The 26868-nt window shown below is 37.8% G+C and overlaps 1 long non-coding RNA gene across 3 annotated transcripts; it reads right to left on the minus strand.

Moving 5' to 3' along the window:
- Positions 1-11466: 11466 nt before the first annotated feature.
- On the minus strand, positions 11467-23551 carry LOC116533179. Of its 3 annotated transcripts, XR_004261134.1 has the most exons (5): positions 23272-23551; positions 20620-20788; positions 18747-18836; positions 18335-18416; positions 11467-12661 (listed from the first exon to the last, which is right to left on the minus strand). It is a non-coding gene; the product is annotated as an uncharacterized LOC116533179 (long non-coding RNA). The 3 variants fall into 3 exon arrangements; XR_004261133.1 differs by lacking the exon at positions 11467-12661 and having other exon boundaries at positions 16849-18416; positions 20624-20788; XR_004261131.1 differs by lacking the exon at positions 11467-12661 and having other exon boundaries at positions 16849-18416.
- Positions 23552-26868: the final 3317 nt, after the last annotated feature.

A 26868-nucleotide genomic window follows, 5' to 3' on the forward strand; every position in this document is an offset into this window, starting at 1 on the left:
TCTATCTATCTATCTATCTATCTATATCAGTCTATCTATTGATCTATCTATCAATCTATCTGTATAATTACAAGAATGAACCATCATGCCTAGTCTATATAGGCATGGCATGGTGGCCTACCTCTGTAATCCTAGCATTTTGAGAGGCCAAGGCAGAAGTATCACTGTAGGCTAGATGTTAAAGACCAACCTTGGCAACGTAGAAAGATGCCATCTCAGAAAAAAGAGAATAACTAAAAACAAGGCATGATGTTTCTTACTTGTAGTCCTCACTATTGTACTTGGGAGGCTGAGGCAGTAGGATCACTTGAATCCAGGAGTTCAAATTTACCTTGAGCTATGATTGCTCTCCAGCCTGGTTGACAAAGATAGACTCTGTCTCTAAAAAAATAAAATAAGTAAAATAAAATTTTACTTATTTATTCAAGAGGGTTTAAATCCAAAGGATGAGGGACAAAGTGTCCCTAAATTGGGACATTTTGGGAAATTTAAAAATAAATAAATGAATTTGTTATACACACACACACACACATACACACACACATTAAATTGAAGGTACTACAGGTAATACCAGGATAAAAGGATAAAACAGTCTCTTGTTTTCTAGTGGTGTAATGAAAGTAAAATATGTACACAAGTATCTCCAAGGCAAAGCAGGAAGTAGTAAATGTCAAAGAAATCCACAAATGTGGTACAATTAGAGTGCTAAGGCAGTAGAGGGTTTCCTGTGTAAGGAACCAGAATGGTCTCTGCAGAGGAAGTGGCATTTCTTAACAACTTCTAGCTTCTGTTAAAGGCCCTTCTGCTGACCACCCTCTCCTCACTTCCACAGGATAAGAGCTATCCCATGCCAAGAAGGTCCACTTTCCTTCCCCTGCTTGGTGAGCAAGTGCTCATCTTGTAAGGCCGCATCAAGGGTTATTTCCCTGATCCCCTTTCTCCAATAAATTTGGCTCTCCTTTATTTAGGAACACATGACTTTGTACCAACTTCTCTCTCTTGACCTTGTAATTCATGTTACCTTTCCTGTACTTTTCACTAGACTGTGATTTCTATAAGGGCATGGACAATGCTTTGAATTCTCAGTGCCAAGAGATTTAAATTTTTTTGAAATGAATGAACTCTGCTTTTTACAATGAAGAAATCCAAATAAAAGATAAAAAGAATTCCTGCTCTCAGTGAGCAGAAGGGTGGAAGAAAGGGAGGAGGAAGGAACTGTTTGTGATTGCCTGATGCTATGTATTCTGATTTAATTGTCAGTATCCAAACATTTTTAGTTGGCATTCCTATCTCCTTTTACCCTGTGGATGCTGAGACTGAGAGAAATTAAAGGCCTTGTCTAAAGCCACAGAGCTATGAAACCGAGTAACTGAGATTTAAGCCCAGGTGGTTTCCTTCACTACATGATGCTCCCAAATGGAGAAATCCATCATTGTGACGTTACTAGGCTTTAAAAAAAATAAATAACCACTTGGACACATTCTAAAATAAGTCTTTTCTACCTCCCCTTAGGACCACCATGGAGTCTGATCTTTTTAAAAATAAAGTTTTTCTACCTGGAGAACAGGTATCAGATTCCTGAGGGAAGGAAACCAGTGTTTCCCTCTTTCTTACTCTGTCCTCTCTTCCTCAATCTCTCCTTCAACCTCTCGTCTTCTACCCTTCTCTCTGATACAGAAGAGTTTAACTTCCTAAAGTGATGATGATCATTGGATCAAGATATTGGTTTATCACCTCAGGAGTCTGACCTGAGCTTCAGTTCCCAGGATAACATAAAATTTAAATTTTGATTTAAATTTTCTGTATTATGGAAAATAAGCCAAGCTGAAATTTTGTTTAAAAATTGTTTTTTTTAGGAAAAATCAGAGATAAATGATTTATAAGATAAAACAGACATCATTTATAATTAAGCAAAACCAGAAATAACTTCAACATTCAGTAATGGATGTTTAATAAATTATGGTAACTTATAGGATCCAATATTCTGTATGTATTTAAAATGTTTCCAAAGAATATAGAAGAGATGGAATATGGTTGTGATATATTACTACTTAAGACATCAAAATAGAAAAAAAGCACAATTTTAATTTTATAAAAACTACATATACATAAATATGTATATATTTGGAGAAAATTATGAAAAGATTGGAAGATGATACATTAGAATATTAACAATAGCTAGTTCTGGTTGATTCTAGACCTGATGATTCTATAGTTTTTAATTTTCTACAATTAACATGGAATACTTTTGCAGTCAGAAAATGATTTCAGGTTTGACAAATGCTTGTTAAGCAGGTGGAATCTGATTTTGAAATTCTACCTAGAAAAAGAGTTGTTTTTTCGCTGCTTCATCCCAACCATTGTTTCCAGGAAGGAAGCTCTGTCGTCCTGACGCTTGTGTTGATTCACACCTCCTCACTCTTGCTCCTGTCCGTCTGCATTCTAAAAAACATTCTGATACAGTTCAGTGCACGGAAAGGAATACAAGCTTCAGAATGAGGCAAATTTGAGCTTGAGTCCATCTTCCCATATTTCTTAGCTGTGCGTTCTTTGGAAAACTATATTCTTTGAGTTCCAGCTTCCTTATCTGATGAGAATGGAATGGGATGGTCTTTGCAGAACCTGCTTATCTCTACTCATCCAAATTTACTCATCCTTAAGTCTGACTCACAATTTTGTTCCTCTACAAAGTCTTCCATGACTCTTTCTGGCAAGTTATGAAGTCTTCAATTTTTAAGAATATTTTCTGTAGAACTCACTTAGCGCTCATACATAGCTTCATGAATTCAGTGAATACATTGGCTTGTCCCCAACTAGAGGGGACAGGTGCTCGCCAGGCATGCATAGCATCCATCTCCTTCATTTATTATAAGCATTTAATCAGCAGCTAATGATGGGGAGTTGAATCTTTTGCAGATGAGTTTTGAATGTTAAAGTACATTTTTGAATCAGAGTATAGAGGAGTAAAAACTAAAGTCTGCAATCACATTCCCTCTTCATTCACCTAGAGCAGGCTGAAAAGCTATCAGTGGTCCATGGGTGGTACCAGTGACTAGTTCTGAATTGTCAAGATAGAAGGTCACCATCCCAAGAGACAGGAGTGCTCAAAAAGCCCTGAAATAGTCCTGATTCTTGTCAGTCTGTGGGAAAGTGCTAAGAACATAAATTGGTGAGTACATTTGATAAGGTGAAGCAAAGTAGACGGGTCCTGCTGCTATAATTTCTTCTCCCTTACAAGTCCATCAGTCAAGTAGATTACTGGGAAACTAGATTTCTGTGGAACAGAAGCCAGAAAAGAGAGAGAAGGGATGATACTACACCCAATAACGCCTCTCTTGGATGTATTTCTATCAGTATCCTCCTTCTAAAATTATTGGCACGCCAGATCTAATTACCAAGCCTGAAGCTTTCAGGCCAAAAGATATAAAATGCCTAAAATGTCATTATTTTACTTCTGAGAAGCCACTAGCTCTTTTATTCTCATACACTTGCTTATCTTGAAGTGGCGAACCATGTAATAAATATATTTTGATATTCAATCATTTAAAACTAGACACTTAACATTGTATCTCTAATATCACATTTTTCTCAGAGCTGCTTTTGAGATCCTTTTCTTTAAATTAAGAAAAACATAAACTATCATATGTATATCTTCCTGGTGGTGTCTAGAATATACTAGAAATATAGATAGGAATTATGCGTTAGGCTATAGGTTGAGATCTGCTTTTAAAAAAAAATTGAAATAAAAAACCCACGAAACAATGCATGGAAGAATTTTTTTTTGTTACATTGTTCTCATGAATGAAAGTTTATTGTTTGGCTTCAGCCAATTTTTTAAGAAACTTACACATGAAGATGAAGGCAAGCTTTTAAAAAACACCTTTGGTCATAAATATAAATAAGATTTTGATGCCAGAGAGTAACTGGTGCTTTGTTCACCTTTTGAATAGCAAAGGAGGGAGGTTTGTTGGCTGTTTCTCATTTAATTCTAATGACATGCCAAAATTTTAGAAACATCCATTATTATTTTTACATATAGTTATTGCCATCCCTTTTATGAGATCTTACACTTGTGTTATCTCATGTTTTTCCTTCCTTTTCTTTATTTGCATGTCATAAAAATACTGAATTTGTACAAGTTTCAGGTAATTATTTTTATGAGCTCATGGAAGATTATCTTCAATGCTATCACAAAGCCTTCCAGCAGTCAATGAATCATGCAGATTATTTCATGATCCCTTGTCCAAGATTGCTACAGAGGCATGGGTCTCTTCATGAAAACGTTTTTAAAAATTAGGAGCAATGGCTATTCTTATAACATTAGTTGTTTTTTCCCTAATTGTACAAGCAGTAACCACATTGCAAAATATTTGAAAAGTAGGAAAAAAAGCACAAAGAAATAATTCCACCATCTCCATAAATGTTGTTAACATTTTAGTTCATATCTTTCTATTATATAAGATACATACACACATAAATGTAGAGTTTGTACTCTGATTTATTCCAACTCACATTAGAAAGGGAACATTTTCTTTTGTCACCAAATAGCTCTCAGAATCATTTACCAATTATTTATATATTCGTTGCCTGCATAAACAATCATTTAAATTCCTACTGCCTTTTTAGACTATCTTGGATTTTACCTGAAAAAAGATCTGTTTTTAATATAGAAAGACATGATTTTGTGCAGTTTAATTTGGTCTGGTTATGCATATTCTCCACCAATGCCTGAGTCACACATAATTAAGACTCTCTTCTAAATTCAATGAGTTTAAAAAGTTTAATGAGCCTTTTCTCAAATAACAAAAGATACGATTCAAATGAAAGAAAAACACCTTTATTCACGTGAGATGATAGTTACATGGTAACAGCAGCTGTCACTACACTGAGAGACAGCAAAGAAGGGCCCTTGGTTCTGTAAAATCTGATTCACAAGCGTGAACTGGAACTTCTGAATTCTAGAGTGAGAATGAGAAAACTGTGACCCAAGAAGCAAATTCAGCCCAAGGCTGCTTTGGTATCACCTAAAAGCCAAGAATAAATTTTACACTTGTCAATGTCTGGTTAAAAAGAAAAAAATTTAAGAATATTATTTCGTTGGCCAGGCATGGTGGCTCAGGCTTGTAATCCCAGTACTTTGGGAGGCTGAGGTGGGCGTATCACGAGGTCAGGAGATCAAGACCATCCTGGCTAACATGGTGAAACCCCGGCTTTACTAAAAATACAAAATATTAGCCGGGCATGGTGATGTGTACCTGTAGTCCCAGCTCCTCAGAAAGCCGAGGCAGAAGAATTGCGTGGACCCAGGAGGCGGAGGTTGCAGTGAGCCGAGATCACACCACTGCATTCCAACCTGGGTGACAGAGCTAGACTCCACCTCAAAATATACATATATATAAAATTCTGTGACATATGAAAATTATATGAAATTCATATTTCAAAGTTTTCTTAAAGCCCCATCAATACTTGTTTACACATTGTCAGTGGCTCCTTTGTCACACTAGAATAGCGGGTTGAGTGGATGTGAAGAAAGTAGTATAGCCCACAAAGGATGCAATATTTATTCTCTGGCCTTATACGGAAAAATTTTGCTGACCCCTGCTATATAATAAGGTTCTGAGTAGGACAGCAATAGAAAAGTCTCTGCTCATTTTCTTTCGGCCCTCAATCCAAATCCACTTCCTGTTTTCAGCAGGATTATTTGTGCCCATGAGAGAAAAGCAAAGGATTGTCAGTATTCATTTGCTATCAGAACTGCCTTTGAACTTCAGGGAAGCGGCCATCTTGTTTTTGTTCACTCCTCTAAAGGATAGTGTCTGCAACATGAAACACGAGTAAGTTCTTTAAACTTCTTGTTATCTTGAGACAGGGCAAGACCTTTACCCAATTTATTTAGTTATGGAGGAGGAGGATGAAAGATTGGGTCCTAAGTGTTATTCAATGGCATGACATGGTTTTCCCTGGAAGGCAGCCAGAACTGATGCTTATGAGGTGTTTGTCTGATGAACTGTACCCCTGTGACACTAAGCAGAGCCCGGAGGAGGTGGCAGTCCATCTTTGTAACTCAGGTTTGATTTACAAATCAGAAGAATGTGCAAAGCCCATGGAAACCAGACCCACCCCTAAGACAGTCTAACAAGGAAATAATGACCCCTGCTTGTGAATAACCACTTGGAAGGTGGGATGGTTTGGACTGTTGTTGAAGTATATTAGAGCATTTTCATGAAAGCAAAATAGAACCCAGGCAACTGGTGACTGCTTTAGTAACTGGAAGTCGGGAAAATAATTATTAGCCAGTGTTTGTGGGTTACAGAGAATCCATCTAATTAAAGGAAGCCATGTAGTGAATGTATGGAAACTTCTAACACAGCTCACATAAACAGGAAAAATAAAAGTTGGGAGGAAGAAAATACTGTGTCAGAATGTTTCCAGGATTAAATTCCAAGTTCAAAAAATAAGATGAATCCATATATTTGACAATAAAATTCTCTTATAACAGAGTGTCATAATTTCAGAAACTTAGATATACCATGAACTATAATACTTCTTGCTATTCTACTCAACTTCAGTTTTACATTCTCTATACAATTTTATGAGACTCTAAAAACTGATTTTGGTTTTGCCTATCAAATTTCTAGAAGATATCTACAGAAGTCTATGGAGTATTTGGTAGCGTTTACGAAAAGTAAAAATGTGGTCATCTAGAGTCGGTATAAAATATAATGCATGTGCAAAAACACGATTGCCTTATTTGTGTTACTGCATTAATTTTAAGTAATGTTTTCTCTTTTCCATTTAAAAAGTAGTATGTTTATTATAAAAAAGTTTGAGGTGGGGCACGGTGGCTCATGCCTGTAATTCCAGCACTTTGGGAGGCTAAGGCAGGCAGATCACCTGAGGTCGGGAGTTGGAGACCAACCTGACCAACATGGAGAAACTCCATCTATACTAAAAATACAAAATTAGATGGGTGTGTTGGTGTATGCCTGTAATCCCAGCTACTTGGGAGCCTGAGGTGGGAGAATCACTTGAGCTCAGGAGGTGGAGGCTGTGCTGAGCTGAGATCATGCCATTGTACTCTAACCTGGAGAACAAGAGGGAAACTCCATCTCAAAAAAAAAAAAAAAAAAAAAAAATTTTTTTTAATAGGGAAATGGAATAAAACAAAAATAATCTCCATAATTACTCCACTCTAATACAACCTTACTTGAGGATTTTCTTTCATTCTTTTGCTGTGATATTTTCTCTACTCAAAGTTAATTGTAGCTGCTTCCTTTTTCTTTTTCTTTCTTGAAACAGTCTCTCTCTGCTGCCCAGGCTGGAGTGCAGTGGTGTGATCTGAGCTCACTGCAGCTTTTGCCTCCTACGTTCAAGGGATTCTTCCACCTCAGCCTCCCGAGTAGTTGGGAATACAGGAGTGTGCCACCATGCCTAATTTTCATATTTTTAGTGGAGACAGGGTTTGCCATGTTGGCCAGGCTGGTCTTGAATTCCTGACCTCAGGTGATCTGCCTGCCTCAGCCTCCCAAAGTGCTGGGATTACAGGCATGAGCCACCATGCCCGGCCTGCTTGGTTTTTAAATTAACTATAGTACATAATTTTCAGATAAGACACAGTTATCCAGAAAGAGCCTTAGAGATGGATAAGGAACCTGTTGGAATACTTTGATATTAAGAAAAGAAAATTAAATTTAAAACCAAAAACAAGTGACAAGGTAAGCAAAACACTTGTCACTTTCTTTTATACCTCATGACTTCTATTTTAGCTGTCAATTAATGGCCTGGGAGGAGACCAAAATAAAAGAGAAGGCAGAAGACTGGTGTAGGGGTGCGGGGGGAGAGAAAGAAAGAAAAGTAAGAAAAAATAAAAAGAAAATGAGCAGAAAAATCCAGAGAATTGAAAAGAAAATACGTTTCGAAAATACATCTGGTCCTGCTGTAACAGCAATCCTGTAAACGTGTAGACAAGTCCCTAAGCTGATTTTTTTTTTTTAAAGTCCTCGTCTTTGATATGTATTGCATTCATTCTATAGTACACGCATTTGAAATTCAGTAAAAGAAAACAGACCCAGATCACAATCCATTTTTGGAAGTACAAAAACTTTTTTAACTTTGCATTTTGCTTTTCATTTCAATACTGGCAAATTAGATGGAGAGAGACAGGACTACCTTAAGAGTGGTGTGGGCACTGGTGAGCAGTGAGAGAGATGTCTCCAGCCAATGACTTCTTCCCAAGGCAGCTGATGGGTGGCACAGCAAGGCTGTGACCTGTTTTAGAAGCAGTCTAGCCCAGCACAAAAATCACAGGCTTTGAAGCCAAAAAGGAACATTTGTTCCTGATGTTTGACCCTCTCCAATTTGTTACATTGTCCACAATAACTTTTTTCCTGGAAGTCTGTTTTTTCAGAGAAATCTATGTACCATGGCTGTGTTCAGCATGATACAAAGACCCCAAATGCCACTTGCTGTCTTCCTGGGAACTGGATGAGGATGTAATCTGAGTTTTTTAGGGTATATCTCTACACTGCAACATCATAACACTGAAGTGTAGATTTATAGCATGCTTTATGTATATTTTCTTACTCCCAAGGCCCCCCTTTTTACAGATACATACACAACATGTCATGTAGAAAATATAAATTGTTGATCGTACAGGCACTTTCTTCCTTTTTAAACCTTTCCAAAGGTCTTTTTGTTAAATACACCCAGATGCCGTTTGACAGATGAGAGGCTAATTGCTCTGTGAATTACCTCTATCGATTCCTGTTTCATGTTGAGCCAAACAAACAAAAGATATTAATGCTTTGAAAAAAATGAATGATGACCTTTCTCTGCAAACACAGCTTGCGGTCTCTGATTATTGGTGATTCCAGAGAGCAGCGGTCAATCGCAATAGCTGTAACGCTATGATCACTATAATAAGCTTGCCTGACCTTCTCTGCCATGTTAAGTGGTTTAAATTTATTTGCCCAACAACAGAAGAGCCTTCATTTAAAGTCACAGAACATTCAATTCAATTTAAAGATGTAGTATCTTCTTTCCTCTTCTTCCTGTTCTGTACCTTTCCCTACTTCACACACCTACATGCCAAGTTTACTAACTGTTCTAGCATTCTAAAATTAGCCTGATGCCTGATACCTGAAAAGCAAATTGCTTCAGCTCTTAAAGATTCAAGTTGCCATTTTCTTTTTTGATTTGTTCTTTCTTGGTCTAAGACAGTTGACATGCTTTGTTTTTTTCTCTATTTAAGTTTTGTCCATGGTTCAGGTTTAATTTGTGCAGCATAAAAATTCAAGAATCCATTGGCTGGGTGGTGCTAAGCACGCCAGCTTGGGAACCAGGGGCATAATTCCATTTTTGTCCTTAATTAATGGGACCTTGAACCAGTCTTTTTTCCACCCTCTTAGAGTAGGCTCTTCCAACTTGGTAAATGACAGGAAAACTGCCAGGTCATCTACCTCAGAGCCTATTTCCAATTGGAACATCCTTATGTTTCTCATCTCTCTACTTAAATAATAGTTTCATATAAATGGCAGAGTTATAACTTGGCAGCTAAGATAAAGTGATGATAGAATCTTTAAGGACATCCTAAATGTGCAAACCACAAATGACTAAAGCCTTAAATGGTTAGGAAGTGGATGCAACCCCCACTCCCACCCTTGGTTTAAGTGGAAATCTCTTGAAAAGGGTACCCCTGACACTTCCACCAATTTCCTGGTAAGAGGCATGCCAAAAATACCAAGGAAGTAGTTTCCCTTAGAATCCTTTGGTTCCTGTGCTATGGAATCAAAGCAGGAAGTGAAGAGAAAAACACCACAAATAATCAAAAGACTTCCTGCCTTAGTTTGATGTTCTCAAGCAGTTAGGTCTGAATTCACATAGGGAGCTGGGCACTTCTAAGGTGACTTTTCTTAAACACTGTCTCTAGTTTCTACTTAAGACAGTGCCCAATAGTTTTGCCAAGCCATGTTTCAACCATACTTGACTTGGCTATGTTGAGTTTTGAAAAAATGCAAAGCATGGTTCCTGCTTGTTAGACTACTTGCTATGGCCTTAGAGCACCAGGCTCTTTCTCAGCATTAGGATACTTGCAAATGCTGTGTGTTTTTTCTGCCTAGAATGCCCTTCTACTCTTTTTCTCTTCAAAATCCAACATTAGTGACTTCCTAATCCCTATTCTCTCTTTAAAATTTTGCGTGGTATTATCCCTCTTCCAGAATGCTTCTTATACCACCCTATTAAGGATTCACCATAGTACCCAAGGCACACTTTTATCTCAGCACTTTGTGAATCTATTTTATTTACTGCTCCATTTGTCTGTTTTCCCTGGAAATTTGCACTTTGTAGCTCAGGCCTCTGCACAGAACTTGGGGCTTATGAAGTGTCCAACTGATGTTTGAAAATTAATAAATGAATGAAGAATAAATCTGATTGTATCAAATAATGACTGCTTTATCACAAACCATTCCAAAAGGCAGTGGCATAAGACAGCTAGGGTTTATTATCTATCACTCATGCATCTGGAGATCTGTTGGGACATAGTTAATCATAGCTAAGCTTGACTGGGATGTCTCAGCTGATTCCGCTCTCTATGTTCTCCATCTTCTACTTGGGACAAACGGTGCTGCCCAGGTATGTTCTCGTGACTAAGCATAAGCATAAGAAAGAAAGCATGCAAAGCCTCTTAGGCCATGCTCTCATTTCCACCTTATTCTTTTGGCCACAGCAAGTCATATTTACGGGTAACACTAAGTCAAAGGACAAGTTCATATACTGATCTCCTTAAGTCATATGTGAAATCACACATCATAAGCAATGGACACAAGGAGAGATTAAAAAAATTGGTTACAGTAATAAAACCAAGTCTGAAAAAAGAAAATGGTAACAACCATATTAAAAACAGAAAATTTGATTTCTAACAGAGCCATTTCACCAATCTCTAGTATTAACTACTCTCTCTTCATGTCACCAACATACAACACAGTCACGTTAATAGCGTCTGTGGCCCATGAATATTTACCAGATTGTGTTAGATCATCAGAAGTAAATGGAGAAATCACCATCGGAAGCATCCTGGTAATTTTTTTTTTTTTTTGAGACAGAGTCTCACTCTGTCTCCCGGGCTGGAGTACAATGGCGCAATCTCGGCTCACTCCAACCTCCGCCTCCCAGGTTCAAGCCATTCTTCTGCCTCAGCCTCCCGAGCAGCTTGGATTACAGGCACCCACCATCGCGCTCAGCTAATTTTTGTATGTTTAGTAGAGATGGGGTTTGCCATGTTAGTCAGGCTGAACTCCTGACCTCAGGTGATCCGGCTGCCTTGACCTTCCAGAGTGCTGGGATTACAGCGTGAGCCACTTGTCCGGCCTATTTTTATACTTTTTTAAAAAGACAATGTGCATGGCAGGCAAATGCAAGTGTTAAGAACACAAAATGAAAAGCTAAATGATAAATGTTTATCTTTTATGAGTAAAGCCAGTTTTACTTTTGTTTACATATGTCCTCATGGAAGCTTGTTTAAAAACATTTAGTTCCCTCTAGTAGTTCCCAATGACTCCCTTTCTCCTGCACACCTTCTTATTTCCCTTATAACAAGCTTGGAGAAAGGTCAGGTAGGCATTGCTGGGATGTCTTCTTTTCAAAGTTTCTGCTCAATCACAGAGCTGATGTTAAATCTCCAAAGTCCAGGCGTTGATTTTCCAGGAAGAACATAGTTAACTTAAAAGCATAAAAAGCCTTGGTGGTAATCAAACCCTGTGAATTCCTGGCCCGCTTCCCTGGAGGCCCAGTGGGGCCCACTCAATGGTCCAGCCCCACACCATGCACACTGGATTGGTGGTCCTCTTATCATCGAAAATTCCACCAGTGTGGCCAAAACATACAAAAGGAAGCACGCAAGAAAAATGTGAATATAATATGCAGGCTCTGGATTGAGTTTTATAAAAGAAAAAAAAGCAGGAGAATTTTTCTTGTTCTTTTTCGTAGTTCATAGGACAAGAAATAACACAGATTGCTTATCAAATGTGAGTTGTTTTACTATTTTTAGTGGCAAATTAGGCACTATTTTTTAATATGGTTTAAAGAGGACAGGTTTAAAGTTTCTCTCTCCTAATTTTGCCCTATAATCAGATAATTTAAATTTGGCTATAAATAGAATCATAAATTTTTCCCACGGTCTGCCTTTCATTTCACATAGTAAGAGTTGTATTAGTTATTGAAAACATACAAATCCAGGCATTTTCAAAACTTCATTTTTTCTTTAGGTTGTGATAATAAAGTATGATATGAGAATCCTGCCTTATGGCTACAAAACATTAAGCTCCTTGAGGCAACAGGATGCTTGCTGTTTTCTTTTAATCTACCAGCATTTCAGAATCTTGTACTTCCAATTTTAGAAGAAGTAAAAGATGAGAATGTACTGTCCTGTCTTCCCTGGCCTGACCCAGCCTTCCTGATTTGTTTCAATATCCAGAGGCTTCCCTATGTAAGCCATCTCCAGTATTTTGATTTTTTCCACATTTCTCCATGTTTATAGTTCCTCTCCATTTTCTTCTAGGAAAAAGTGTGCAAACAACAAATGCATGTTCTGACCATATGTGAGCACCAAAATTTTTACAGCATTCTCATGTCCATCAGTAAAATTCCTTCCATGAACCTATCCCTAGAAAATGCAAAAATTATTGATAAATGTAGTGCAATGATCAACTTCTCCTCTGTAGCCTACAACACATTAGACATTAGTTTGCCGATGGGAATTAATACAGCCCAAAGTCCTCATTCATTCTTGACAGTTCTATCATATTACTCCATAAGATGCTAAGATACTAGTTGCTGGAGGTGGGGGCAGGGGAGAAGGAGTTGATAAAGATGGGAAACCAAGCTGCTTTGCAAATATTCACAGCTGCAGCTTTCTGTAGTCATACTCCTCTTTCCAGTGGACTTTGAAAAGACAAATTCATAAGAGTTATTTAGCCATAAAAGGGAATCAACTCCTAAGTCCGGCTTCCTGAAGACCTTAGAAACTGAATTACCGCAGCACTCCCTAAGGTCCAAAGCACAGATTTTTGTTCCCCTCCCACATCCCTATCCCATAGAAAAGAGCTTTCCCACTAGCTAAAATAATTAAAAACATTCTCAGAATAGAACACAAAATGTTCCTGGTTTGAATATGAGCCTATTTTCAGGAAAAAAAAAATCATGTATTGCATATTTACAGGTTGATATTACAACAGCAGGGAAACTATATGTTTGAGGACTTAATTGCATATAAAAGTAAGTAAATAAAATGTGCAAGGGGGGGTAGTGTGTTCTTTCTTGATGTTGTTCTGCCTACCTTTTCGATTTGTTAACTAACTTCAGGGGTGAATTCTTAAAAGGAGCAATACACCACCCCACAGAAAGTCACTGGTTATCTCTGAACTCGAACTTAGCTTTTTAAATCCTGTCTAGGTAAATTACCTTTCCAGTGCAGGGTATTTCCTTTTAGGAGATTCCTTGGGAAGAGTCTCCAGGGAACTGACTAACTTTTTAATGGTTCACTCAGATTAAGAGGAAGGAAATGTGAACTCCTTTGGGGGGAGGAGGCACCACTCTAGGCTGTCTGCATCCTGTAATTCTTCCCAAGTCCGTGAATCATACTTTTAAGACTCCTTTTCAAGGGCATTTGTCTTCCTTTAAGAGAAGGCCAAAGCAGAAAAGGCAAGTTTTAAAATAGGTCTCAATCAAGCTTTAGCCATTAAAAACAATTGCATGATTCTCTCACTGACTACCAGGAAAGGTCGCGCCAGATCCCTTACCTGGATGTCTCCCCTCACCTTGCACAATATTCTTCCTTTGTTTGGTTTCAGAATTTGGGAGGCCAAGGCAGGTGGATCTCCTGAGGTCAGGAGTTCGAGACCAGCCTGGCCAACATGGTGAAACCCCGTCTCAGTTAAAAATACAAAAATTAGTTTGGCATGATGGCGGGTGCCTGTAATCACAGCCACTCAGGAGGCTGAGGTGGGAGAATCACTTGAACTCAGGAGGCAGAGGTTGCAGTGAGCCGAGATCGCGCCATTGTACTCCACCCTGGGCCACAAAGCTAAACTCCATCTCAAAAAAAAAAAAAAAAAAACTTTTCATATCATATCAGTATCTTTGAGCTACAGTTCTTTACAACTCTTCCCATTATAGCCAGCCACTAACACTGATTTCACTTAATGCCAATGGCATTGGAAGAACTGAGCTATGATAATATTTTTCAAAATCATTTTAGATAGAAATCTAGCTTTGAAAACAATGTCTTTACTTAACAAAATACCTACTATGTAGACAATTGTAGACTATTTTTATACCTTTTCCGCAAAGACATGAGCATTTCTGAGAACAAATTTGTCAGTGAATAAAATTTATCAGGGGTTGAGGCATGTAGATCCTTCCAACTTCTGTAGAAGTATGAAGTCACAGGAGCACATTTCTAAAATGCTACCATGTTATAATACTAGTTACTCAACCAATAAAGTATATTTACTGAGTATCCATTAAGTGGTGACTTCTATTATTTTGAAGCTCCTGCAAAAAGTGGAAAAAGTCAGGAGTGGTGGCTCATACCTGTAATCCTTGCACTTTGGGAGGCTGAGGCAGGTGGATGCTTTGAGCCCAGAAGTTCCAGACTAGCTTGAGCAACATGGCAAAGGCCCTGTCTCTATTTTGTTTAATAAAAGAGTGGAACAACCCTCTTGTTGAAAATGTGCAAAAGAACAAATGTATCATGACTTGGAATATCCAGAGAAAGTACACCAAGAACGAACACTGATGTAAACTGTGGACTTTGGATGGTGATGATTTATCACTGTAGGTTTGTCAGTTGTAACAAAGGCACCTGTCTCGTGGGGGATATAGGTAGCAGGAAGGCATTGCATGTGAGAACGTTAGGATATATAAAGACCTGGCGTGGTGGCTCATGCCTGTGATCCCAGCACTTTGGGAGGCCAAGGTGATGGATCGCCTGAGGTCAGGAGTTTGAGACTAGCCTGGCCAACAAAGTGAAACCCCGTCTCTATTAAAAATACAAAAATTAGCAGAACGTGGTGTTGCATGCCTGTAATCTCAGCTACTCGGGAGGCTGAGGCGGTGGAATCGCTTGAACCTGGGAAGCAGAGGTTGCAGTGAGCTGAGATCATGCCAGTGCACTCCAGCCTGGGCCACAGAGAAAGACTCTGTCTCAATAAATAAATAAATAAATAAATGTATAAATGAATAAATAAATAATAAAAGAAGGATATATGGGAAATCTCTATCCCTTCCTCTCAATTTTATTGTAAGACTAACAGTTCTGAATTACAGGACACATCTCATCCCAAGAGTTTTGGATGTGAGATTGTGGACAAAAATACACTGAAAGAGAGAAAGGAAGGAAGGAAGAAAAGAATAGAAAACAGTTGCGTTCTGTTTTATCCCTTCTCTGATTTCTTGAGAACTCCTAGTTTTTGATTTCCATGCAGGTCCCCATTATTATAATGGTCCATTTTTTAATTGAAATTTTATTTTCAGTACTAAAGTGCACAGAAACCTAGAAATATAACTGTGATTTCTACTCAGGTAGACCTTAAAGGTTTTTTATATGAATGCCTATGGCCTGCATGTTGTTTCTATACATCTATTTCAACAGAGTACTCATAAATGTAAATTTTTTTCCTCATTCTGGGTAGAAATGTCAGAAATGTGAGACTAAGGATTTAAAGCATAAATTGGGAGTTTGTTGATGAAAAGAAAGAAAGGAGGAAAGGGTTGAAAGAAAGAAGAAAGAAAGGATGGAAGGAAGGGAGAAAGGAAAAAATAAAGGAAAAAAGAAAGAAATCTTAGTCTGTAAACTCTACATTGATGTTTCTCAGTGCTTAAGACATCATGAAAGAAAAGATGTCAAAGGCAAATTCTAATATTATTCTAAAACTGCAATCCAGTTGCATCCAAACATAAATTTAAATCTAAATCATTTGGAAGAAAATATCTATCCTATATTTTTGTTTAGAGCTGATATCCATAATATCTCATGTATTATACAGATCCATATTATAGAGATTATATATACAAATATTTCATTACTTATGCATAAAACCTGATTTGTTGAGGGATATAAACTATGGCTTTCTCAGGTATCACTGCTGCTTGATTGTTCTGAGTATTGGCTTTCTGACAGGGATTGGAATGAAGCCATTTTTATTAATTTAGTTATTTTTGCTGATATAAAAGGCCGTCTATCATGTTAATGATGTATCAGTCTGCGGTCCCTCCGAACAATAATTACAGAATGTTCCTAATAGTAAATCATTTGTCACAATCACAGCTCAGTACAACAACCTTTTGTTGAGCGGGGGAAGACATTATCTGAATAGCAATACACCTTTATTTGAAGTGATTAGAGGTCTTACATGGAGCAGTCTGGCAAATACCTGAGCATTCCACGTCTGAACCTTCCATCCCCACATTGTAACCTGGGGATGTACACTGTGAGCTGCTGAATTTTCTCCAATGTTAACCTATCTGACACAATGAAATCAACATGTTCTGCCCAGGGAAGAACACATCAGGTTTCACAAGAATCTAAGAGGGGGACTGCTCTGAAAAAGAGGAGACACCAAATGATCAGATAAAGGAAACTTTTTAAGGTTTTTACTTCCATTTCCCCTTTCACCAAGAATTGGGCACAGAAAGGATACAATACTCAAAAAGAAAAATTGACATTAAGAAAAAGGCATTGCTATCTAAACTAAATGAAATCCCCATCATCAGAAAGGATAATAATGGTCCAGTTCTTCTCTGCAAGGATTCACAAATTGCTTTCAGTTTTGTTTTTGTTTTTGTTTTTTTGCACTATATGTAAATCGTAAGAGCCAACATTGATGGAATGTTTTCTATGTGCAGGGAAACTTTTCAAAATAGATGTGAACCTGAAATCACAACAAAACTGAGTAGAAGTTACAGAGATTTCTCATATAGCCCCTGCGCCCCCACCCCTTCTCCCAGTCCAGTCTCCTCCCCCGTGTTACAATTGATAAACCTACACTGACACACTGTTGTCACCCCAGGTCCACAGTTTACATCAGGAACTTTCTTAAGGACTTAATATGCATTAATTCTTTCCATAGTTTCAAAGACTTTGATATTAGCTCCATTTTAGAGAAAAGGGAACTGAGGCAGAGAAGAGTTAAGTCAGATCAGGGTGATTTCTGAGATTTGGCCAATTTCAAACCCTAACCCAGTTGCTTAACTACTTCTCATTATTGAAGCACCCCCTTGAAATAAATCAACAACATTTCTTGAGCACCCATACATTTATTGATTTTTGGTGAGATGATGTCAACCATGCTAGTTGGGCAAGAGTAACTCCATGTAATGGACAAAGTAACCCAACTTAAAAATAGGAAAAGCTAGTATTTTAATTTGGGTCCATTGACAAGAAGCCTGCATCTTATCACATGGCCTCTGCCCCATATTCCCATATTCTATAGGAAAAGCTGCACAGTTAATGAGCGAGTGTGTCACACATGGCTTGAGTGGCTATGTTTTTTATAATAATGATACTCAAACTTGAGGTCCATGGATTTTATAAAATAACAGAAACAACTAACTTCACTTTAAGGCTATGTGCTTCTATTTTTTATTTTCTACACGTGAATTCTTGATTAGACATTTTATTGAGATAGGAATGAAGATATATACAGGAAGAAATTCTAAAATACTTGTTCATTAAGCCCAGTGACAGGAAAATAACCTCAAGATCAATTAAAATATAGGAAGTAGAGGGAGCTATAAGGTATGCTATGAGTTTAAAAGACCACATCACAGAAAAAAAAAGATTTTTTTTTAAGCATCAAAAATACAACTTGTTCTAGAAGTCTATGTGCTCTTCAATCAAATTAGAGAGCTCTATTATACCAGGAATCCTTTTTATAGTGTTTTAAAAAGCCATGCTTAGAGTTCTTTCTCTTTGATTGCCCCAAAATGAATTTGGAAGCCTCAAATTAGGATTCAATGGAATAACTTGTAAGTGCCCTCTCTCCTCAGACACTTACCCTTTCTTATTGTCTAGAATTTTGTGGGTGATATCCTTGGACTCTTAACACGCAAGTCAAACTTGCTTTCCTAGTGTCAAATCCAAAATACCAATTAAGTTGAACAGAGAAATGAATATGCTTATAAATTTTTGACAGCCACTGATAGCAATAAGGAAGTCCTTGCACATATGTTTAAATCAGTTATAAGGGGACACCAGAGGACCAGAAAGTTGTTTTTTGCCAAGCCATTGCAACCACCTTTTCTCACATTGGCCAGATGGCCTGGAGGTGGCACTTACAGCTGCTTCTGGAAGGAACATGCCGCAAACACACAGGCACCCTTGACACTGTCACTGCACTGCTTTCCAAAGGGAAGACGTCCTGTTTGGAAAAAAAAAAAAAAAAAATCAAATGGCTTCCTCTTGCCCCAACCTCGCTGTACCCTACCCCTATGTTCTGTCCAGAAGAAAAATCCCTCAGCCGCAATGGTTGTTTTTATTAAATTCTCCTCAATAAAAAGCTCAGGCAGGATTTATTAGGTACTCAGGGCGGACGTTTAGTATTTCGCCAGTTATTAAGTGAAAATCAATAGAAAGCAAAGAAAATGGAAGTCACTGCACTGTTAGCGCACCGTTGTCGCCCAGATATTATGTCGGCTGTCTTGTAGATTCATGACAGACGAAAGAGGCCGGGAGAGAACTTTCTGCTTACATTGCACGAGCCAAAGTGGGGTTATTCATTAGAGCAGGCAGCCGGCCAGATGGATTTCCAGTTCAGTTTTACCATTTATCTTTAAAACGCCTGTATCGAGTGAGAAAGAACACTGATATTATGTGATATCAATGGCAGGTTTATGTATCTAAATCAGGATTTATTGTTATTTTGTTCCAAAGACCTTTTTTTCTCAAGAAATACCATTTCACTGGAAGAAAATAATAGCTAAAACCTTGTCAAAGATAACCTTTCATGCTGTCCGTGCACCACTAGCTGTAAAACAAATAGAACCTGGTATATAAATAGTTTTAGCCACATCCTTACAAATCATTCTTCTGAATCTGTTTCCCCCATTTCAATATATATATATATATGTTTTTTAATGCCACATACATGATTTTGGGTCATTCAGTGTTTTCCTTGCCTGTAGTTTAGCTCTAAATAATGTCAGCAGTTGTTTTAATTGCATCTGAAAGCTGTAGCTGTTTTGTGTTCTTCTGTGGAATGCTACATTTCTCAAAAGCATTCTTTGGAAAAGCAAAGTGATCTGCTGTTTTTTTTTTCTTCCCCCGCCTTAGAATGAGCTTTAGAGTCAAAAACACCCATCATCTTTTTTCAGCTACTTCACGGTCTTCAAAAGCCAGGATATGTTTTCCTTTCACTTGAATTGACATTTTTGGTAGCGTCCGGGTTTTCTGATTCTCTCTCATGTAAAAGACAGATTACACAGTTGGGCAGATCGGATCTCTAGTCAATCCTGCTAAGTAACGAAGGTGACCAAACACTTGGATGAACCATTGTACCCTCTTTATAAATAGCTCCCAAGAAAATGCAGTCGATCTATTTACAAAATGTCTTTAGTGACACTTTGTGATTAGGAGAAAAATTACACCGGGGTTTTGACTGGAACTGTTTGCTAATAAAGAACTGTAAATATATTTTTAAGCTACCTTACTTTTTCTAGTAGCCAGACAAGGTTATTTAAAAACCAATATGCACTCTTTTTGTTTGTTTGTTTTTGAGACAGAGCCTTGCTCTGTCACCCAGGCTGGAGTTCAGTGGCATGATCCTGGCTCACTTAAACCTCTGCCTCCCTGATTCCAGCAATTCTCCTGCTTCAGCATCCCAAGTAGCTGGGACTACAGGCGCATGCCACCACTCCCGGCTAATTTTTTGTATTTTTAGTAGAGGTGGGGTTTCACCATGTTAGCCAGGATGGTATCCATCTCCTGATCTCATGATCTGCCCGCCTTGGCCTTCCGATGTGCTGGGATTATAGACGTGAGCCACAGTGCCCGGCCAATATGCATTATTAAGTGTCACCAACTTAGAAATTTTTTCTAAATACCAACTGAAGCATTTTGCTACCACTGGACAAAAGTGATATATTGAAGAGTAGGAAAATAAAAGTAAAACTAGATTATAAATTATTTTTTCCTTGATAGTCTTCTTTATAGCTAAATTCTTCTTGTAGTTTTCTATTTAGCAGTTTTTCTCCTTTTAAATCTGCATTGATGACAATCCAAACTGCATTTTCCTTTTAGATGGCACCCTCCAATAAAACACAGGAAGGTCTTTATAATTCTCACTTTTTAAGCGAAACCATTCTAAAACCCTGTATGTATTTATGCATGTGTGTCTGGACCTGTTGATGGAGAGGGGGCAATAAAGAACAGTGGTTAAGAAAATGAACTCTGGAACTGGATTACGTAAGTTCAAATCACAGTCTGTCACTCCTTGGCAGTATGATTTGGGGAAGTTATTATAGCACTATGCTTCAGTTTTCTCATCTGCATAAAAAGATAATAACCTTATAGATTTCTTGACAAGAATAAAGGGGTCAATATAGGTAAAGTTCATATATTATTACTTACTTGATATTAAGTCCTCAAAGCATTAGGTAGCTATTACTTTGAGCACACAAAATCCAGAACACCAACTCATCCATGCTGATGCTTTGATTTTCCAACAAAATGGGATATAGTCTCATAGGGATTCAATTAACTCTCCATTTTCATATTTCCTTATGTATTTGGACCCTGCCGAAAGATATAGTCTCAAGCTTCAGCTGTAAAGAGAATCTCAGTTAAACCTAAATTTTGTATTAAATAAATTTGCCTTAAAGAAAAATCTCTTTTTTGTGGGATCAACATTCAATCTGAAATAGTAAAAAGAGTCTATGGACCTAACCACAGTATTGATTTATTAATAGCTGTACTGTTACAGTAGTCATGAGCCCTAATGTCTGATTGGGGACCTATTTGTAGACATCTTAATTTGTTGAAAACAATGTCTAGTTATTTCATTCTAACAAATAGTATTAGCAACACATGCAGTTATGAGAAAGAAATGATATTGCTATTTAATATGACTTGAGCAGTGAGAAAACTAAGACATTAATGCCAAAGAAAATGAAAGTTGATAACTTGGATTCATTGCCCATGTGCATCATGTCACTTGAATAGTTGCCAACGCTGTCTCTTACTTTGACTTTATAGTATCAGCCCACTAGCCTTTTATCTTGCTTGTCCTCTCTAGACGTCAGATTTCTTACTTGTAGAGGGAGTATAATATGCCATCTTTATTCACCCTACAGTTGAGGGCTGAAGGAGAAAGCATAAAACACTTATTAAAAGAAAACAATGCTTTATACAGTCAGACTGGGGAGAAAAATCAGTGCAATTAATGAAACAGTGATGGTAGGAAAGAGTGACTACTGTCTACTTTATTGCCTATTCATAGGCACTCCTGTGTTTGTTCAACAAAAATTGTTTGAACACCAAGGGCATGGAGGTTCAGAGCCTAAGTTGGCCCCAGCTGCCTGGCCCCACCCTCTCCTCTTCCTCTGGGTGTCTGTAAGATCCTGGCTAGTGGTCTAACCTCTCTGTGCCTCAGATTCTTTGTTTGTAATATTGGGATAACAACAGTAGTCAGTTATGTACTAAAAGAGATAAATAGTACTGACTCATGTATTAAGTAAGATCATACATATAAAGTGCTTAGAATAGTGCCTAATAAACACTCCATTATGTTTTCACTGGTGTTTGCCTTCCATGTGCACAACATAATGCTGATCAGTTCAGAAGACAAGTCCCTGACCTCATGAGCTGATCAGAAAATCAGATTCATCTTAGATCAGAAAATTCAGAAAAAAAAAACATATAGGCAACTTTTATATGGGGTAATAAAAAAGGACAACCCAACTCTTATTGAAGCCATGAGATAGAGGTAGAAAAGACTTCCTTGTGGAAGTGATAGCTAAGCTGAAAAATTAAAGATGAAGTCAGAAGGTAAAGGTAGCTATAGGCTGGGCACGGTGGCTCATGCCTGTATCCCTGCCACTTTGGGAGCCCAAGGCGGGTGGATCACAAGGTCAGGAGTTTGAGACCAGCCTGGCTAACATGGTGAAACCTCATCTCTACTAAAAATACAAAAATTAGCCCAGTGTGGTGGTGCGTGCCTATAATCCCAGCTACTCAGGAGGTTGAGGCAGGAGAATTGCTTGAACCCAGGAGGCGAAGGATTTAGTGAGCCAAGATCATGCCACTGCACCCCATCCTGGGCAACAGAGCAAGACTCCATCTCAACAACAACAACAAATGGTGGCTATAAACTTGAGGTATTTAATAGAACCCTCTGCAATAAAGGAATGGCCTACAGCTGCAATTTCCAATATGGTGGCCACAAGCCACATACAGCTATGGCAGGTTTGAAATGTACCTAATGCATGAGAGGAACTAAATGGAGTTCATTCATTTTAATTTTTTTCAAATTTAAATGTAAATAGCCACATGAGCCTAGTGGCTAACACACTGGGCAGTTCAGCTCTACACAGAGGGAAAAACATGTGCAAAGATCTAGAGATGAGAGAATTCTTATGTTCTGAAGAACTGATATGTTGAAAAGCAGAGCAGATTCTTGAAGGATGTGACTTTTGGAAATTAGCAGAGGTAATGCATGGTTTACTGCAAAGTTCTGGCTTTCTCTCAGGGCCGTGGAAAACCGTTGAAGGGTAATAAGGAGAGTGATACAATCTGATTTGAAATTTAGAAAGATCTCTCCAACTACACTTAAAATAGCAGCTAGAATTATTAACACTTCACAGTTTACACACTTTTCTGATCATCTGACCTCTCTTATTATTCAAATCACCTATATGAGATAAATCTGTATTTCCTTTTCTATGTCTTATTTATTTTGTATCCAATCAGCAGCCTTTGCTCTTGCCCGTGCCCCTTTACTACATCTTGGAAGACAGACGTGATAAAAGTTACACATTTGTATGTTATCAGTGCACAGACTCATTCATTAGGAGATTTCATTAATTCATTCAGAAAAACAGCAGCAGGTTACTTCCAAATGTTTAAGAATCATTTTCCTCATTGTGACCTGAAATGCATTCAGTGGTGGTCCCATGGGCCATCCACCACTCCTGGCACATTAGTTAACTCCTCTTGCTATTGCCAGCGAGGGCCTGTGCTTCTCTGTGCGCACAGAGTGATGAGGGATGAGCCTGCCTCACCCGGCTTCCCGCAGACTTCCTCTCACTCTCACATCTGTATCCATTCTTGCCTCGCAGACAAGTTGAAAAGAGAACCTGGGCTAGGCAGGGGTATCCACTGCAATATGCTGACAGTCCCTGGCCGCTGACCTGAATCTCCATGTCAGGTCTGAGCAGATAAAAGATGGCATTTTTGTGAGTGGAGATGAGGAAGGAGTACAGCCACTCTGCGCTGGAATCAGCACTTCTTCCCAACACATGCACACACATGCAACTTTAATTCAGCAATTCTCTTAGTAAGAAATTTTCAAAAACAAAAAAAAATATGAACATGTGATTTGATTGCATCAAGTTATTTTCTTTTTTTTTTTTTAAAGTAGTATTATTAATAAAATAACACTTCCTTAAAAGAAAAAAAAAAGCAGGGACTGTAAATGTTGCACTAATTTAATTACACACTGGCACTGTAAGACACTAATGTAAATATTCTGGTGAGTAGGCATAAGACACTTGAAGTAATTACTTAAGGACTCCCTTTCAAAGAATCTCTCCCTTTTTTATTAAATGCCTTTTAACATTAGCACTTTCTTCCTGACAAATCAAATGAAATTTCATTACTGTCCCCGACTTAATGGCATCAGGCTCCCGCCTAGGTGTGAGTTAACCCTCCCAGGACAGCTGACAAGGGCTCCTACACTCAGCCAAAATGCCACTGTCCTAACTCGCAAGAGAAAGGAAGCCTTGGAGAATCCTTTGTGTTTTTACCAGAGCTTCCAGAATCCTTCATTTCTTTGATGTTTTTTCAGCTGTGATCCTTATAAAAATCTAAAGAACCAGTAGTATTGTTGTTTTCCAGTGTTTTTGAGTTCACCCACCACAAAAAAAAAAAAAAAAAGAATATCTTTCACTGACTCTAATAATGACAGCAAGGATAACAATAATAGCAAACAATTATACAGTACTTCTTAAATACCTTCTAAGCAGTTTACCTCTTTTCACTCATTTAAGCCCCGACAAAACATTATAAGGTAAAGACTGTTAATTCCTACTCTCAAGTAAGGAAATTAAAGTACAGCGTGGTTGAGCAGTTTACCCAAGGTCACACAGTTAAGAAACAACAGAGCTGGGATTCAACCCAATCAGCCAGCTATTGTCAGACAGTTTTATACATGTAATTATAGAATCTTCAACCCTGGATTGACATAGACTTATTTCCATATTCCTTTTTACATTTGTGGAAATCAAAACTCAGACATGTTAAACGGCAAGGTCTAGATCATGCAATCTGTGTCACCCAGGATTTTTGAACCAGCCACATCTTCTTGATAAATAAGCTTCACAATTAAGTTTCCAAAGGGTGATCTCTGAAAAACAGTGCTTCTACCTACTTCATTATACTTACTAAGAAAAAAAAATCCAATAATTTACTTTTAAAAGAGAAAAAAGGAAATAGAGATTATTGTGAGATTGAATTTATTTCTAATACTTTAGCAATTAAACTATAAAGTGACAAGAAAAAGTACAGAATAATTGCTCAGGAACTGTGGGTCTGAGGTCCTTGTCCTACAAATCTCAGTATAACTAAAACAAATATGTGTTAATTTTTGTTAACAGAACAGTTGAGAAAAACTTCACAAAGTGAACACTGCAAGACTCGTTCTGTTTTTAGATAGAACTTGGGCTTGGGAGTATGCCAAAGAGAGACTCCCAGCATAGGTGTAACACCAATAAGAATGGCTTGAGAATGAGTTCACTAATCGATATCCCTGGCATTTTTTATTCAGCTATCTTTTTCAGGACGCATGGTCATATTTTCTATATGCCAAATTTTACCTCTATTATTTTTAAAGTCTACTTATTATTTCCTTGTTTAGACCTAACTTTCCTTCTTACTCTCATTTTGGACTTAATTTTATTCTGTATTCCAGGATTTCAATACATTTAGAGGTCTAACAACACAGAATCATAATGAGAAAACACTCTATATGGTCAACTTTGAGTGTCTGCAGACAGGGCCAACTTTTAATGAGAATGCATTTTCCTTTTGCTTCCCTCTATCTGAGCCAGTGATACTTCTCTTTGGCTGAAACTGCTTTCTCTACATAATCCTTTTTCCTGTCTATGTCACCAGTAGCTGGGACATCCCAATGTCATGTTCCATCTTACCAAAAGGGTGTCCTTTCCAAGACCTCAGGCCATGTGGAAGAAAATAATCAGCTCAAAGTTCAGATGACAAATGTTACAAGGGGGAGTTTTTTTTTTCTCCTCTTGGTTTTTCTTAAACATATGTAGCTTTAAGAATCAGTATGTCAGTGTTTTGAAAGAAGCAGAGACTAAATTTATTTTGGTGTAGCTATCAGATTCTGAGGAGCTGGATCATTTGTTTTCCTCTTGTGAGGTCCAGGTAAAAGTTCATTCCCTCCATGGCCTGGTGCTTCTGACAAACAAAAATCAAGGACCCAAAATAAGTATTTTATCTAAAAAATGTGAACTATCCCAAAACAAACATGAAAAAGCACAGCTGCCAAATTCCACAAGTAAAAAGAGTTAGAGGTTGAGACAGCCCACGATCTCACTGGGGAGTAATGGGTAAAGTTTGGCCAGCTGCCCTTAAGGCCTTGAGGGACACTCAATCCAATTGCTGTGTCTTAGCAGATGTGAATTTCAAGGTTACACCTGGGTGTTCAAGGGCAGGGCCAAGTGTAATCGGCACTTAGATCATAGATTAATCTTATTTGCCATCTATTAGGTTTGATTCCTTTTCCCTGTCTCCCTCCCTAAAGCCAGGATTATTGTGATAGTTTAAGATAATGGATTCTAACGGAAGAAAGGTCACACAGGCATGGAGATTTGGAACCTTAAGATAATATGATTAATCTAAAAGCTTCTTTCTCAAAGGGGAGGGCCGAACTTTTCATATGCCTAATTGAGAGAAGAGAACTGAAAGATCAAGAAAGAGCAACAGCAAAGGAGTGTAAAAGAACTGAGTCCTTGTCAACAACTGCAATTAATTATCATTGTTAGGATGATCTTTCATTAGTTTTCACACTAATAAGATAGATTTGCCTCATGCCTGAGGCTGATAAAACCTTATTGGCAATGTTGATAAGAATATGTCAGTATGGAGATTGATTCATGAACATCTTTATTTTACTTTATTTTTCTAATTTCCCAAAAACTAAATGACTAGCTGGATATTGCCAAAAGTGACTACATCTAGGTTGTTAAGACTATGAAATGCAGCAAAAGTCCTAAGCAACGTGATTGGCATAATGTAAACAATAGGTAAATGTTAACCATTGTTAGAAATGTTATAAATACGTCAGTGAAATATTATATAATCTAAACATTAGGTAAATGATAACCATTGTGATAAATGCTATAAAAATAAGTACATACACATTATATATTTTAAGGTATGTAGTTTAATCTTATCCCTTTCAGATATTTCAAGATAACCCTAACTAACCAACTTGGAGAGATCCTTAGAAGGAAATTATGGGTAATATTTATTTATTAATCATGAGGCATCAAGATTCTAGGCTTCTGATAAGAAACTACTAGTCTCAGTCCACTTGCAAGAAATTGGAAATTAAACGCAAATATGGGTTCTCCAGT

Source organism: Sapajus apella, unplaced genomic scaffold (assembly GCF_009761245.1).
Source record: "Sapajus apella isolate SASKATOON/1434 unplaced genomic scaffold, GSC_monkey_1.0 scaffold80, whole genome shotgun sequence".
Classification (NCBI taxonomy): Eukaryota; Metazoa; Chordata; class Mammalia; order Primates; family Cebidae; genus Sapajus; species Sapajus apella.